Source organism: Pan troglodytes, chromosome 7, assembly GCF_028858775.2.
Source record: "Pan troglodytes isolate AG18354 chromosome 7, NHGRI_mPanTro3-v2.0_pri, whole genome shotgun sequence".
Lineage (NCBI taxonomy): Eukaryota > Metazoa > Chordata > Mammalia > Primates > Hominidae > Pan > Pan troglodytes.
This window is the reverse complement of record NC_072405.2, coordinates 93048072-93066449: the sequence shown is the minus strand read 5'-3', so window position 1 is coordinate 93066449 and position 18378 is coordinate 93048072. Positions and strand designations below refer to the sequence as shown.

Genomic DNA, 18378 nt, shown 5'->3' with positions numbered 1-18378 from the left:
ATTCCCCATGATGAGGAAAGGCAGGAAGCTATGTAGTGGTGTGATCTTCCCAACACAAGTATTGAGTACTTATCATTTGCCAGGCACTCTTTTGCGTGCCATTTATGCAGTGACTGATTTCACACTCAAACTAAACCCATGCTGTATCATCATAATTACTTCCATTCCATAGATATGGAAATGACAGATGGAGACTTTGAATAGCTCATTCAAGACCACACAGAATATATTCTTGTGTGTGTGTGTGTTTGTGGGTGTGTACGTGTGTGTGTGTGTGTGTATATATATATATATATATAGAGAGAGAGAGAGAGAGAGAGAGAGAGAGAGAGAGAGAGAACAAACAAAAATATCAGCAATGTTCCTGTGTTGCTATGCAAGGTTTCTTTCTATGTTTCCAGATGCTTCAAGGTCCATTAAAATTATTCTGCCTATGTCTGCACAGGCACTCCTTTGAAGATTATATTTGAGAATTAGAGTTTTGACAGTGTAATCACCCATTATCTCTTTTCAATGCCAAAAGGACAAATTCCAGCAAATACTGAATGCATGAGGTTCCTTAATGCTTCCAGAAAGTATTGGTATTTTATTCATTTCAACATGCCTTAGACTCCTAGGGCCCATGGTAGTCGAAATGTTTCCTGATTACATAATTTAAATATTCAGTTTTGATGTTGCTAGGTAAGAGGTTGTATGCGTATGTTTGTGTAAATGGTTTATTCAAAACGGTTATATCAAAAGAAAATGCCCAGAAGTGCCACCTCTTATTTTCCACTTACCCAGCACTTTCTGATCCAGAATATATTTGAATATATTTACCTAATATTATATTCCCAAATGTTAGGTAGTAAACCAAGCAGAAGATAGGGTTTTTTCTCCATTTATTTTTCATCACTACTCCCATATGGCTTCATATTGCCAAACTGATTTTCAAAGTGGGTGTACAACCCAAGGTCACAAGAGGCAATATAACTGGACTTCCTAAATCCTGAAAATTAATAATCTGTCTGGAAAGAGAATAAGCACTTAGATATGCATACATATATAACACTTAGATATATTACATACAGAATTCTGGCTATTGAACATTTACACTACTTGTATAGCCATTTAAGAACATGAAAAAAGTAATGCTCTGAAGATGTCTTAAGAAATGTAAGCATGCATATAACAGTACCTTACTTAAATAAAATACTATGCTCCATATTTAGAATAAAAATAGGTGGTACAGTTAACTTTTTATTATTCTTTTTTTTTTTTACTTTAGGTATGAAATGGTACAGAATTACCTTGCTTTTTCATATTTAACAAAAGTCTGCAATTGTCTTGCATTGTTTTTCTAGATTATGGTAATTATCCATTAAGAATGAAAATATTGGGAGGCTGAGGCAGGAGAATGGCGTGAACCCGGGAGGCAGAGCTTGCAGTGAGCCGAGATCGTGCCACTGCGTCTGGGTGACAGAGCAAGACTCTGTCTCAAAACAAAAAAAGAAAAAAAAAAGAATGAAAATATCTAGATTATTAAACTGATTAAAAATTTAGCATGAATTTATTTAGACACATCCTTATCTATAGTTTTATGTAATATCCTACAAAAATATATTAGTGTATTTGAAGAAACAATTCTATTCTCTTGTTAAAACTTGAAAATCAAAGTCATCTTTAAAACTGTAACTCTTGAGAGGGTATATGTGTCCAGGAATTTATCAATTTCTTCTAGATTTTCTACTTTATTTGCATAGAGGTGTTCACAGTATTCTCTGATAGTAGTTTGTATTTCTGTGGGATCAGTGGTGATATCCCCTTTATCATTTTTTATTGTGTCTATATGATTCTTCTCTCTTTTCTTCTTTATTAGTCTGGCTAGTGGTCTATCCATTTTGTTAATCTTTTCAAAAAAACAGCTCCTGGATTCATTGATTTTTGAAGGGTTTTTCATGTCTCTAGCTCTTTCAGTAATGCTCTGATCTTAATTATTTCTTGTCTTCTGCTAGCTTTTGAATTTGTTTACTCTTGCTTCTCTAGTTCTTTCAATTGTGATGTTATGGTGTGGATTTTAGATCTCTCCTGCTTTCTACTGTGGGCATTTAGTGCTATAAATTTCCCTCTAAACACTGCTTTAGCTGTGTTCCAGAGATACTGGTATGTTGTGTCTTTGTTATCATTGGTTTCAAAAAACATCTTTATTTCTGCCTTAATTTCATTATTTACCCAGTAGTCATTCAGGAGCAGGTTGTTCAGTTTCCAAGTAGTTGTGTGGTTTTCAGTGAGTTTCTTAATCCTGAGTTCTAATTTGCTTCCCCTGTGGTCTGACAGTCTGTTTGTTATGATCTTCACTCTTTTGCATTTGATGAAGAGTGTTTTATTTCCAATTATGTGGTCAATTATAGAATAAGTGTTATGTTGTGCTGAGAAGAATGTATAGTCTGTTGATTTGGGGTGGAGAGTTCTATAAATGTCTATTAGGTCCAATAACAAGTTCTGAAATTGAAGCAGTAATTAATAGCTGACCAGCTAAAAAAAACCCTGGACCAGACGGATTCACAGCTGAATTCTACCAGAGGTACCAAGAGGAGCTGGTACCATGACTTTTAAAAATTTCCAAGCAATAGAAAAAGAGAGACTCCTCCCTAACTCTTTTTATGAGGCCAGCATCATCCTGATACCAAAGCCTGGCAGGGACACAACAAAACAAGAAAATTTCAGGCCAACATCCCTGATGAACATCGATGGAAAAATTCCTCAATAAAATACTGGCAAACCAAATCCAGCAGCACATCAAAAAGTTTATCCACCACAATCAAGTCGGCTTCATCCCTGGGATGCAACGCTGGTTCAACATAGCAAATCAATAAATGTAATCCATCACATAAACAGAACCAATGACAAAAAGCACATGATTATCTCAATAGATGCAGAAAAGGCCTTTAACAAAATTCAACACTCCTTCATGCTAAAAACACTCAATAAACTAGGTATTGATGGAACATATCTCAAAATAATAAGAGCTATTTGTGACAAACCCACAGCCAATATCATACTCATTGGGCAAAAGCTGGAAGCATTCCCTTTGAAAACCAGCAGAAGACAAGGATGCCCTCTCTCACGACTCCTATTTAACATAGTATTGTAAGTTCTGGCCAGGGCAATCAGGCAAGAGAAAGAAATAAACGTATTCAAATAGGAAGAGAGGAAGTCAAATTATCTGTTTGGAGATGACATGTTTGTATATTAAGAAAACCCTATTGTCTCAGACCCAAAACTCCTTAAGCTGATAAGCAACTTCAGCAAAGTCTCAGGATACAAAATCAATGTGCAAAAATCACAAGCATTCCTATACACCAATAATAGACAGACAGCCAAATAATGAGTGAACTCCCATTCACAATTGCTACAAAGAGAATAAAATACCTAGGAATACAACTTACAGTGGATATGAAGGACCTCTTCAAGGAGAACTACAAACCACTGCTCAAGGAAATAAGAGATGACACAAATGAAAAAACATTCCATGCTCATGGATAGGAAGAATCAATATTGTGAAAATGGCCATACTGCCGAAAGTAATTCATAGATTCAATGATATTCCCGTCAAGCTACCACTGACTTTCTTCACAGAATTAGAAAAAAACTACTTTAAATTTCATATGGAACCAAAAAAGAGCCCACATAGCCAAGACGATCCTAAGCAAAAAGAACAAAGCTGGAGGCATCACGCTACCTGACTTCAAACTATACTACAAGGCTACAGTAACCAAAACAGCATGGTAGTGGTAAAAAAAAAAAAAAAAAAAAAAAAAAAAACAAACAGAAATATAGACCAATGGAACAGAACAGAGCCCTCAGAAAGAACACCACTCATCTACAACCATCTAATCTTTGGCAAAACTGACAAAAACAAGCAATGGGGTAAGTATTCCCTATTTAATAAATTATGTTGGAAAAACTGGCTAGCCATATGTAGAAAACTGAAACTGGACCCTTTCCTTACACCTTACCCAAAAATTAACTTGAGATGGATTAAAGATTTAAATGTAATACGTAAAACCATAAAAACCCTAGAAGAAAACCTAGGCAATGCCATTCAGGATGTAGGAATGGGCAAAGACTTCATAACTAAAACATCAAAAGCAATTGCAACAAAAGCCAAAATTGACAAATGGGATCTAGTTAAACTAAAGAGCTTCTGCACAGCAAAAAGAAACTATCAGAATGAATAGGCAACCCACAGAATGGGAGAAAAATTTTGCAATCTATCCATCTGATAAAGGGCTAATATCCAGAATCTACTGGGAACTTAAACAAATTTATAAGAAGAAAACAAACAACCCCATCAAAAAGTGGGCAAAGGATATGAACAGACACTTCTCAAAAGAAGACATTTATGCAGCCAAAAGACACATGAAAAAATGCTCATCATCACTGGCCATCAGAGAAATGCAAATCAAAACTACAATGAGATACCATCTCACACCAGTTAGAATGGCGATCATTAAAAAGTCAGGAAACAACAGATGCTGGAGAGGAGATGGAGAAATAGGAACACTTTTACAAACTACAACAACTGTAACTCAAGGGAAATATGAATCTCTTTGAGATGTGCTGAAAATCAGAAGCAGCATGTAATTTCTAGAGGTAAGGATTGGAAATGGTCTTGGAAGGGTCTATTTTCACTACTGACATATGGCAGGAGTCAAGGATTTTCTATTTCTTAACACTAAGATCATAGTGTTAAGAATATGATCTAGAATAGTGTTGATTCCTTCATTGAGTTTGAACTAGGACAGCGGGCCAGTGATACCCAGTCTTGTTTCAGTCAACTGGTAGGTAGTTGATCACGTAGACCATCTTTAATTTTTTTAAGAGAAGCTCCGAAAGCTGCCTTTATTTCTAGAACATCATTATTATCATCAGGTAGTCTATATATTAAAATCTAAGTTATGGATTTGAGACACAGTCAACAAGAAAGGATATTAAAAAACAAGTTTCATGCTGTACTCTCAATGAGTTCTTATAGTGAATTAACTACAAATAAGTAAAGTTAGGTTGAGCTATGCAGCATGTTTATCTTAGGTAGCATATTTGCTATGGTGATGTTTTTGTGTATAAGGATGACTCACTATTATTTCAGTATTTATCATCTATTTCTCTGTAGGAACAATAATTTAAATAAAACAAAACAAAAGTGATATGTCTTGGCCCTTTTACACACCTCACATGGAAAGCAGAATGGAAAAGCCAGCACCATTTTTCTCAATTTGCCATTGCATTTGGAGATTATTCAAGCTTGTGTTCAAGAGATTATACAAGGGCCATCAAAAAGTAGGAAGACCTCTGAGTTTATAGTAAAGTGAAAGGGTTACAAGTGATTTCACAAAGGAGATGAGATCTGAACTAAGCTTTCAAGAGCAAACAAGATTTTGACAGGGTAACTAGAAAGGTGCTTGAGGCAGAGAGCATGACCAAATAAATCCAGAAATTAAAGTCCTTATCAGGAAAAAAAAAAAAAAAAGTTTTACTGCAATGTCTGTCAGGCTATAGAGTCATAACCCATTTCAATATGTCTCAGAAACAGTGCTATTGATCTTTTACATAAGAATATTCTCTGATGTACTGCACAATGTTTAACAATATCCCTAACTCTGGTTACTAAATGCTAATAGTAACGTCTTTTTTTTTTTTTTTTTTTTTTTTTTTTTAGAGAGAGTCCAGCTCTTTCGCCCAGGCCGGACTGCAGTGGCGCTATCTGGGCTCACTGCAAGCTCCGCCTCCCGGGTTCATGCCATTCTCCTGCCTCAGCCTCCCGAGTAGCTGGGATTACAGGTGCCCGCCACCGCGCCCGGCTAATTTTTTGTATTTTTAGTAGAGACGGGGTTTCACCGTGTTATGCCAAGATGGTCTTGATCTCCTGACCTCGTGATCCGCCCGCCTCGGCCTCCCAAAGTGCTGGGATTACAGGTGTGAGCCATCGCGCCTGGCCTCTTACATATTTTCAAATGTTCCATAATGGTGAGTAAACCTTCCCCACACTGAAACATTGAGTTAAGATTCAATGAAGTTCATTTTTTAATAGAAAGTAACAGAATAGAAGAAAAGATTAAAAAAAAGAAGAAGAAAAGAAAGCACATTTCAGTGGAAAGAATGATCAGATAATGGACACCCTTGACATAACTGACTGTTGAGCTGCTGAATTTTAGAGCTGACAGGAATATGATCAAGCAGTCTCAGTGATTTTCAAACTTTGTATTTTATTAGCATATCCATTGGGGGAAAAAGCTTATAAATCCCACACACAGCTTCATGGAAATGAACAACCAGAAAACTTAAGCAACTTAACAAATTAAGATGCCTGCCATAACTAAGTTGATAAGTCATTGGACATTTTGAGAAGGAATACCAATTAAACACTCCAAGAAAAAAATGTGTTAATTCATAACAAAATGTATTTCCTTATTAAATAATAAAACACATGACAACACTTTTCCTACTTGTCTTTGTTACTTGACACATGAACATGAAAATCTCTTACCTGGACTTCATGATCCAAATAAACTAATGGTGCCTACACAGCTTTCCCATAGCTTTCCTTAGAGGATTTAAACATCTCTTTCGCCCTTAAATTTTCATGTCCAAAATTTACATGCACTTCATCCCAAGTCCCTTGAAAAATGACTCATGTCTGCCTTACACTATGGCTGGCACAATCACCTACAAAATATAAAACCCGATTTAGAAATATGGCTCCAGTTCCCTTCCTTAGCCAGCATGACTCTCATATTCATGGCAATAAGACACTGAGCACTACAGGCTAAATTTTAATACATTTTGTTGGCCCCTTCAATTTATGTGCCTTCCTCAGAACTCAACTTTTTCTTTGACTTTTGAGTCTGAACATTCTTGCAATTCCAGCACAGGCTGAGCATCCCAAATCTGAAAATCTGTAATCCAAATGCTCCAAAATCTGAAAATTTTTGAGTGTTGACATTACACCACACTTGGAAAATTCCACACCTGACCTCAAGTGACAGGTCACACATAATTATTAATAACACTGTATAAGATTACCCTCAGACTCTGTGTATAACGTGTATACAAAACATAAATAAATTTTATGTTTAGAATTGGGTTCCATCCCTAACATATTTCATTGTGTATATACAAATATTCCAAAATCCAAAAAATGACACACTTCTGGTCCCAAGCATTTTTTTTTTTTTCTTTTTGAGACAGAGTCTCACTCTGTTGCCCACATTGAAGTGCAGTGGCACGATCTTGACTCACTGCAACCTCTGCCTCTGGGTTCGAGTGACTCTCCTGCCTCAGCCTCCTAAGTAGCTGGGGTTACAGGCATGTGCCGCCATGCCTGGCAAATTTTTCTATTTTTAGTAGAGACAGGGTTTTGCCATGTTGGCCAGGCCGGTCTGGAACTCCTGGCCTCAAGTGATCCACCCATGGCGTGAGCCACCACACCCGGCCCCCAAGCATTTTGGATAAAAGATTCTCAACCTGTGTCTCCTTCAGACTTAGAAGATAATTCCTTCTTCCCTCCTAACAACAGGTAAACTACATGACTGGGCTAATGGGTAATCCTTTACCATGGAAAGGGTTATAAGACATTGTGATTACAATGTAATTACAATGTAATGCTGTTCTCTGCATGTTTCCATTGCCTGATAAAATCTGAATAAGATTGAAATAAATAAAGGAATAATTATGCATGTAAATGAATGGTTTTGAAAGCAGTGTGGCTTTGTGGTGAGTTAAAAACCAGAGGGCTGAAACCTGAATATAGCCCACAAATAAATTATTGGTTGCTGGATTTGTAGTTTAAATATAAATGCATGTAAATTGTGGACAATTTGTTACAGTATCCACCATTTCATATTGCATTATACTAGGCAACTTCATAAATCTATGTTCCTGTACATTTTGAGTTTGCACTTATTGGTAGTCTTTAAGGACATGGATTCTGATGTCCTACAGAGGGATTACAAGACTGTGCTCTCCATGTAACTGTCTAGCTATAAAATGGGGGCACTAACAGAAACTATTTCTAAGACTCATTGTGAGCATTAACTTAGGTGATGCATGTAAAGTACTTAGTACATGTTCTATCATATAGCAATTAATAAATGTTTTTTATTATTCTTTAGTAATGAAACTCCTGCTGCTTGTGATATTGTGTTAGAGCAGGAAACAGGAATGAAATGCTTTGCCTGAAAGCAGTACTACCTGGGCATAATTTCATAAACATAATTTTATCTAGGCAACTTTAATAGAAACTGACATTAGGAAAGTGAATTTTAGTAGCAGGCAAAACTATAATAAGATTTCTTTGCATAGTTCTTTTTTTTTTCTTTTTTTTTTGAGACAGAGTCTCACTCTATCGCCCAGGCTGAAGTGCAGTGGTGAGATCTCGGCTCACTGCCACCTCTGCCTCCTGGGTTCAAGCAATTCTCCTGTCTCAGCCTCCCGAGTAGCTGGGACTACGGGCGCATGCCAACACACCTGGCTAATTTTTGTACTTTTAGTAGAGATGGGGTTTCACCATATTGGTCAAGCTGGTCTCAAACTCCTGACCTCAGGTGATCGACCCGCTTTGGCCTTCCAAAGTGATGGGATTACAGGTGGGAGCCACTGCACTGGCCTGGATTGGTTTTTAAATGTGGTACATTCATTGAACCAATTCTTAAGTTCCAAAATAAGGTAGTTTTCAGACATATGTTCCATGTATCATTTTTCCAGGTGTGTGACTCCATGAACTAAGTGTTTAAAAGATTAAAATTATGACGCAATATCTAGAAAAGATGTTACTACTGTGAAAGAAGAAAGGGTCTTACGTTGAGTTTTATAAAAATGAAATATTTTCTAGGTCCTCTTATCTTTCACAATAGTTATTGAAAGAAGAAACTTTCAAAACTTACAATTTCACTTTATTCAAGAGACATGTATAGTCTAAAACTGTTTTGTGGTTTGGAATACAATATATGAAAAAAAGAGATTAATAATGCATTGGCAAGGCTAAAAAAAAAAAAAAAGGATACTTTACCTTGTAAAACCAAAAAATGTTCTGTTAACTGAGAAGTGGATGGAATGTTCAAAGTGCTTGCGGATCAAGCTCTCTGTAAAATCTGATTTATACTGCAGGCATCATAATGCCTGCCTACTTCAGAATGAATAATAGTACCAAGCTGAAGTCGCAACAGCAGCCCTGGAGCGTTAACAGCAAATGTCTTCCATCTTAATAGCTGAGTCTGTGCCATTCTCTACACTTAAAATTCTGAGCATTTAACACTTCTTGTTGAATCTAAATTCAGATACAAAAACCTTCAAATCAAACTATTTACCTCAACTGAAATTTGTCTTGAATAATTCATAAGAAGAAAGAAAGATGGCAGTGAAGAAAGCCAAAGGGAGTTTTAATGAACTCTAGAGTTTCAAAACTAATGGCATTGAAGCTATTACAGCTTTTCCCTTCACCTTATAAAAGGAGGTATGGGTCTCTCTTAAAATTAAATACTCCCAGAAAACAGGAGGTGCAGTACTGAGTTCAGCTTTTTGCTTGTCTGCGACTGACGCAAGAACACGATCACACAGATTACCAGGAGGGGCTCTTTGAATGTGTGACAGTTGAAGAAACACCTAAATTTTCATGTTCAAATGTCTTATTCTTAAGTCATTTCATAAAATTCTAGTGGTATCTGGGGATTCCGTTAAAAGGAAGCTATGAAAAATCAATAAATGTGGTGGTTCTGGCCTAGGTTACACGAGTACCTGCTTTTGTATTGCTTTGCTACCTTCAAAGACTTAGTTGGTAATAATGGGCAGTTACCAGCTAGCCTACCTTTGTTAAAAGGTTTCACACTCTGCTCTAATAGATAATCATCTCTGCAGGGATTTTTCTGGGGAAAAAACCTGGCATTTTGTTAAATTGTCACAACAGAGGCCATTTTACAATGTTATAATTGTGCAGGTTTGTATTAATTTCCTATTGTTTCTGTAACTAATTATCATACATTTAAATTACTTAAAATACCACAAAATTATTTTGTACAGTTCTGGAGGTCAGAAGTCTGAAAGGAGTCTTACAGGACTAAAATTAAGGTATAGGTAGTGGTACACTCCTTCTGGGAGAAATTTTTGTTTCCTTGCCTTTTCCAGATCCCAGAAGGTGCCCTTGGCTGGAGCCCTCCCTCCATTTTCAAGGCACATCACCCCAGCCTCTGCCACTGTTTTCCATTTCCTTCTGTCTTTGATCCTCTGGATTGCCTCCTACTAGGACTGTATAATTACATTGGGCCCAACTGGGTAATCCAAGATTGTCTTCCCTTCTCAAGATCGTTGACCACATTAGCTAAGTCCCTATTGCCATGTAACTTAGACAAGTTCTGGGGATTAGGAAGTTGATATTTATGGGGGGGGGGGGGGGCCGGGGAATATTCTATGAATAATAAGATTATAATAACCACATTAATTGCTTACTAGAAGAATATTTACACATTAGATGTTAGGCCCTTGATTATAAAACAGAAACAAAAGACAATCCTGATCATTTTAATGTGACTTTTTTTTCAAATATTTTCTAAAACTATATCTCACACAACCTTAAAAGCTTACTGAAAAACTTTAACAATTTATAAATTTCAGAGTTGCTAATCTCTATTAATTAAAAATAGGTGGACATTACTAATATAGGTAAGACCTAAGTATTTATATCAAAGGAATTTTCATTAATTTTCTTTAATTAACTATAATTAACAATAATGTATTATCTTCTTTAAAAGGGTTTCTGTGTCTGTCATTTTTCCTTCTAGTCCACAGGTGATTATATACCCAGTGTATATAATGTAGAACATGAATAAGGGTTCTTTAATGTTTATTGAATGAATGAATGAGTGAATAAATGAAACAATTTCATTTTGTAGAAGTCTACTTTTATCTGACCAGAGTTTTTAAAGCACAATAACATTACTGGTTGAAATATTAAATGCAGACCTGAGATTTGATGATCTTTTAAGAACTATATAAATGATCTTTTAGGCAGCTTCATTTTAAATATATGCCACAAATTTTTAAAGAAATCCTTAACAAAATGAGCCCATCATGGGAAGGGAAAACTTTCAAATAAAAACAGACCATAGATATTATTCTTATTTCAAGTTAATTCAAAAGTATCCTGATCTAGGACCTAAGCTAGATGCATACAACAAACTCAAACATGTTTCTGAAGACTTGCTGAGTTTATAAACAATATACGTTTTTGAAAAAAATTACTATCAAATGAAAATAGAAATATTTTAATTGATAAATTAGTCCATATACTTAAAGCAATATGCTAAAATGAATGTATTTAAAACTTTAAAAAAATACATTCACTTCCAAAACTATTAGCAAAACTTCAAATTAGATATTATTCTATGAAGAATTGCACTCTTATCCTAGAAGCAAGACCATTTTAACGAGTGACTTATAAATAAAGATTATAATAGTGAAATTTACATCCCTAGGAAAGGAAGTTTTCTAAGTATTTTACATTCATATTTCTCATTCTGGGAATTTTTAACAAAGATAGAGATTTTACCAAAGATTATTTCACAATCTATTTCAAAAAAGAGAGTATATTTTAAAATAGTTATCCTCACACAAATGTTCTCTGTTATTAGATTCTACCTAAGGATATCATGAACATGTTAAAACCTTGCTATTTTTAAGGAATATTGGTAACCATATGAACATACGTAATGTGCTAAATGTTATTTAATAGAAAACAACAAAACATTATTGATTTGAATTTCTATAATAATCTGAAGAAAAGTGCAAGTACTGATGGAGGATTATGTCATTTACAGATTACTCCGATGATTTTTAGAACTAATCAAATCAGCACTTTTTACAAAAAGATAACAAATATTTGATCACAGAAATCCTCACGTATTTTCAACTCAAAATTCTGAGTTATTGAAAACAACTTCACTCCAAAATTCACAAACAACGTACAAGGAAAAATTTATGTTTTAATATTGTTATTCTATATTTTTTATTGGAAATGGAATAATAAGAGGACACAATGTGGTTGCAACAGAAATAAAGCATCCTAACAGTGACAACAAAGACAGAAATAAAAAATGCTTTAAGCCTAAATCTTCACCACATGTATGTATATATGTATACAAGGACTTTTAAAAAATCATTTAATAAAATACAAATATTCCAACAGAAAAAAGTGATCTTATGATAATTGTCTAAAATATGCATTAAATGGGTCAGCAATTGTCTATGAGTTATGGTAATATTTATTTTCTTCTTTGTGTTTTTGTTGTTCCTAAATGTGTTACCAGGAACATGTATACTTTAACAAGCAGAAATAAACAATGTTGACCTTTCCAATAAAAATATATTTTGTGTTTAATATTAAAGCCAAAAATAAATGAGTAAATGAACTTCACTTTATTATGTTTTCTAAGGAGAATAATGAGAAAATGCCACCCCTGAGAAAAACCACACTTCCTGTTTTTATGTGAACTTGTAAGAATTGTGAACTTGGGAAAAAATATTTGGAACTTCTATCATTTTTGTAAAAAACCTTTGCATATAATGGTGAACTATCAAAGAGTGTGTATTCCATTATTAATCTAATCATGAAAATCTATATTTAAAAACATTCATGGGTTTATCACCAGTGAGTAAGCATCATATATGTGGATATATCCAGTAAATAGTTCCTTATAGCATATAGATAAATATTTCATATCTTACAACTATAAAAAAAACTATCTGCCTAAGCAATAATAGAGATAAGGAGTTTTTACAGTAAGCATCCTAATCATATTATTGCTAAATCACCTTATATTAAACAAAATACATAAAAAGAACCATGATGCACCAAACTGTATTCTTGCACTATGCTTTCAGCTTCATAACAATTTTGATAAATCTGGATGGAAGTACGCAAAGTGATTATTAATATTTGCTGCTCCTTAGATCATTTGTAAACTACTATCATTTTCAAGAAAAAGATTCATGAATATCATTGTACTAGTTAAAAACTACTTAAAATTGTTCAATACATATAGGTTATTTACATCACTAGTAATAATCCTGATTCCTTTTGCATGGAACAAGCTACACCTGGAATTTATTTAGTTGTATGTGATGACTTACAGATTCATTATGTTATAATGCAACAAATGTGGTCAGAAGGAAGTGAATGACACTTGAAATCATGTTACATAAGGAACATCTGTAGAAACAGTAGAAGACTGGAGTGTGCATAAGTAGGGAGAAAATGAAGGCAACAAATACACTGTCTTCAGATGTAAATTAAAAGCAGGGGGAGGATTTTAAAGTGGATATGGTGATTAATAAGTTCCAAGTTTGTAAACTAATTTCAACAACAGGAAAATTCAGAGAGCTGGATTTCAAGTGAGGAATAAAATAAGTATATATATAATAAAAAATAATTATCATTATTTGCATGCTTACTATTTGCCAGGTGCCATACTCAGAACTATATATTCATTATTGTGTTTAGTTTTCACACTTTATGAGGTATACACCATTTTATGGTGAGAAACTGATGGTTAGAAGGTTTAATAAATTCCTAGATATATGGCTAATAAGGGTTAGTGACAAGTTCAGCAAGAGAAGTCTGATTATAAAGCCACCACTCTTACACACTATTCTATGTAGCAGAAAAGACTGAAGCACTTGCTGGGTGACTTCTTGATGTATTAATCCTGGATAGTAAGTTGAATCAACTAGGCTTCTAGTGGTAAGTAGCCTTTAGAATGACCGCCAGTGGTCTCCTCCTCCTGATATTGATGTCCTTGTTAATTCCTTCTTCTTGGGTAGCTTCCTTCTAAGCAACAGTACATAGCGTCATTGAAGGGATGTACTTCTGTGACTGGGTTATAAAAAATTGTGACTTCCCTTTCCTAACTGACCATCTATTGCCCTTTCAGTCTGCACTCTTTGATGAAGGAGTCACATGGAGAGGGTCACCTGTCAAGGAACTGAGGGCAGCTTCTGGTCAACAGCCAGCAAGAAACTGAGGCCCTCAGTCCAACAGCACTTGAAGTACTGAATTCTGCCAACGACTATGTAAGTGAGCGTGGGAGCGGATCCTTTATCAGTCTAGCTTTCAGATGAGATCCCAGGCCTGAGTGACTTCTTGATTGCAGTCTTGTGAGATACCCCAAAGTAGAGATAGAGATACCAACTAAGCAACACCCAGACACCTGACTCACAGATGATAACTGAGATGAGAAATGTGCGGTGTTTTAAGCCATTAAACTTTGGGGTAATTCATTACATAGCAATGGATAATGAATTACACTTCCTTTAGGCAAAGACTGTTTTATTTGGCTTTATGTACCTCACAAATTGCACTTTTCCTGAAACACAGAAGCAACACTTTAATGCCAATTGACTAACAGTGAATGAATAACATTTGAAATTTGAGATTTTATTATTCTATGTAGATGATAAAACACTTTGTCTACCACAGTCCTATCTGCTTTATCAGAATAAAAGATATTACAAGTAAAATAGCCCAAATTCAATAAGATTTTTTTTTCCTCTTCTCCCCACCCACCAGCTTTAATGTACATATAAAAGATTCACCCATTGTGTAAGTATACCATTTGGTAAATTTTGGCAACTAGGAAATATTCCTGTAACCACTATCACAGTCGAGATAGACAGCATTTCTAACTCCTGAAAATGTTTCCTGATGTCTCTTTACAGTCAAGCCCCTCCCCAACTCCTTCAGGCTGATCAGCTTTCTCTCACTATAGCTTAATACTTTCTAAAATTCCACATACAGAGATGTATTTTTAAATATTTTAAATGTTGGATTTGTGCTGCAAATGCACTAAGGTATAAAGATATCAGTACACATAAAGAAGCTATGATTGAATTTTTTTTTTGTTTTTCACTCTTTATTTTATATAGAAATCTCTTTAATAGATTCAATTTACAAATGAATACTTTATCTCTAAGAAAAGAACTAAATATTTCAAATAGCATTTTAACTAATTGATCTTTAGTGGATTAACCTAATGAAGAGGACAGTTTCTAAAACTCCTTAAAGGTCCCTGGGATTTATCCAGATTTTTTTTCCTTTGAGCAGTAAGAGAAAAATAAGAATTATTATTGTACCATATTAAACTCTTCTGCAGTGGCCATTTACCAGAATGTTCTAAATTTAAAAACTGAAAGAAAGTTGAGGCTATAGTGGAGCAGAAAAGGATTTCATATTTAAAGTTAAAATTCCCTAGATTTTGCTACAACTTGGCACTTTTAAATGCGTTCTTGCTGATTAAATGTTCAACTCTCACTCAATCAGCCCGCTTTCAAAGCCTGGTATTTCTTTTACTTGCATGTAAGGAAAATGCAGTCATCCAATAAAAATTCTGGAGACATTTCCTTGAATATAAGGGTTGATGACAGATGCATGAACAAAAGTGAGACCTTCACAGTAAAAGTATCAGAAAAAACTCAGCAGAAGTCACTATTTGTTGGGAGTGGCAGCGTCAGCTCACTTTGAATTCCTGCAGTCTCTCATTTAACCAATATTTACTGAAGTCTCAGAATGAGCTAGGTACTACTTTAGCTATAACAAGTATTTTCTTCACTTACAGGGGGGTAAAGACTAATAGTTGTTAGCACAAATGCAGGAGCCAATTAAGCTGGCTAACCTTAATATGCCTACAATATCAAAACTCAATTTTATGCTGTATCTAAATAAATACTGAAGAGTTCTGTTGCTGTTTATCTCAACTTATACATGCCCTACAGTAACCACTTACAATTCAACTTACAATTGAACAATCATATTTGGAGGTAAATAGTACAATGAACCGAAAAGGAGGTTTGGGGTCAGAATAACCTACAGACAAATCAGATTTTGACTTTTAATAAGTAAATTTTGTGGCCTTAGGGAATATAACCTAACTTCTACAGTCACATTTCTTTAGATGTAAATGAGTGCTTTAAAAGTACAAGATGTGAAATAGGACTTTTCTTTGTTTCAAACATTTCAGCTAAAGCCTAAATATTGAGAATAGTTAACAGAAAGGATTGTAAAGAGCACTCACTAGGCACCTTTCCTAGGGCTTCCTAATAAGCAGCCAAACCGGCTACCAACCTACCACCTCTGGCCTCTCAAATGCAGAATTATGGAGTATTTTGAGAGAGAAAGAGTCGTCCAAGCAATGAGATGTTATCCAAGGGAAGAGAAGGGCTTCTGACTTGTCTTCTTTTCACAAGTGCTCCAATATGTTAAGTGAGTGGTGCATTTTGCAAGACAAAGAAAGCAGTGTCTCAATTCTCACCTCAGGCTTGCTGAGCTGCAGAGATGTACAGCCAAATCTCCACATAACCCTGGGATGAGAAGATTCTGAAACAAACTGACATGTGACCCCTAAAGTTTGGAGGAACGTGGGAACATTGAGATGACTGCTTCAGTCCCTCCTGGAGAATTCAGAATGCATAATGTTGGCTGATGCAGTCTATAACAGCAGAAAACAAGGAGAGGAGACAGTGGACTGGGAGGAACTACATCCCATTATTAGACATGACAAGAATGCCTGGGTTTCCATGGGCTCAGTCATCCCACAGAAAGTAATTTGCTAGCTTTATGAGATCCCAGTGAAAAGAACCACCTTCCAATAAAAAATGATAAAGGGGATATCACCACTGATCCCTCAGAAATACAAACTACCATCAGAGATTACTACAAACACCTCTACGCAAATAAACTAGAAAATCTAGAAGAAATGGATAAATTCCTCGACACATACACTCTCCCAAGACTAAACCAGGAAGAAGTTGAATCTCTGAATAGACCAATAACAGGAGCTGAAATTGTGGCAATAATCAATCGCTTACCAACAAAAAAGAGTCCAGGACCAGATGGATTCACAGCCGAATTCCACCAGAGGTACAAGGAGGAATTGGTACCGTTCCTTCTGAGACTATTCCAATCAATAGAAAAAGAGGGAACCCTCCCTAACTCATTTTATGAGGCCAGCATCATCCTGATACCAAAGCTGGGCAGAGACACAACCAAAAAAGAAAATTTTGGACCAATATCCCTGATGAACATTGATGCAAAAATCCTCAATAAAATACTGGCAAACTGAATCCAGCAGCACATCAAAAAGCTTATCCACCATGATCAAGTGGGCTTCATCCCTGGGATGCAAGGCTGGTTCAATATATGCAAACCAATAAATGTAATCCAGCATATATACAGAACCAAAGACAAAAAGCACATGAGTATCTCAATAGATGCAGAAAAGGCCTTTGACAAAATTCAACAGCCCTTCATGCTAAAAACTCTCAATAAATTAGGTATTGATGGGACTTACCTCAAAATAATAAGAGCTATCTATGACAAACCCACAGCCAATATCATACTGAATGGGCAAAAACTGGAAGCATTCCCTTTGAAAACTGGCACAAGACAGGGATGCCCTCTCTCACCACTCCTATTCAACATAGTGTTGGAAGTTCTGGCCAGGGCAATTAGGCAGGAGAAGGAAATAAAGGGTATTCAATTAGGAAAAGAGGAAGTCAAATTGTCCCTGTTTGCAGAGGACATGATTGTATATCTAGAAAACCCCATTGTCTCAGCCCAAAATCTCCTTAAGCTGATAAGCAACTTCAGCAAAGTCTCGGGATACAAAATCAATGTACAAAAATCACAAGCATTCTTATACACCAATAACACACAAACAGAGAGCCAAATCATGAGTGAACTCCCATTCAAAATTGCTTCAAAGAGAATAAAATACCTAGGAATCCACCTTACAGGGGATGTGAAGGACCTCTTCAAGGAGAACTACAAAGCACTGCTCAATGAAATAAAAGAGGATACAAACAAATGGAAGAACATTCCATGCTCATGGGTAGGAAGAATCAGTATCGTGAAAATGGCCATACTGCCCAAGGTAATTTATAGATTCAATGTCATCCCCATCAAGCTACCAATGACTTTCTTCACAGAATTGCAAAAAACTACTTTAAAGTTCATATGGAACCAAAAAAGAGCCCGCATCGCCAAGTCAATCCTAAGCCAAAACAACACAGCTGGAGGCATCACACTACCTCACTTCAAACTATACTACAAGGCTACAGTAACCAAAACAGCATGGTACTGGTACCAAAACAGAGATATAGATCAATGGAACAGAACAGAGCCCTCAGAAATAACGCCGCATATCTACAACTATCTGATCTTTGACAAACCTGAGAAAAACAAGCAATGGGGAAAGGATTCCCTATTTAGTAAATGGTGCTGGGAAAACTGGCTAGCCATATGTAGAAAGCTGAAACTGGATCCCTTCATTATATCTTATACAAAAATCAATTCAA

The 18378-nt window shown here is 35.5% G+C and overlaps 1 protein-coding gene across 30 annotated transcripts in view; it reads right to left on the bottom strand.

The window, feature by feature from the left end:
- The window catches only part of RALYL (RALY RNA binding protein like), a 730553-nt gene that overhangs the window by 506830 nt on the left and 205345 nt on the right, over window positions 1–18378 (bottom strand). The window lies entirely within an intron of this gene.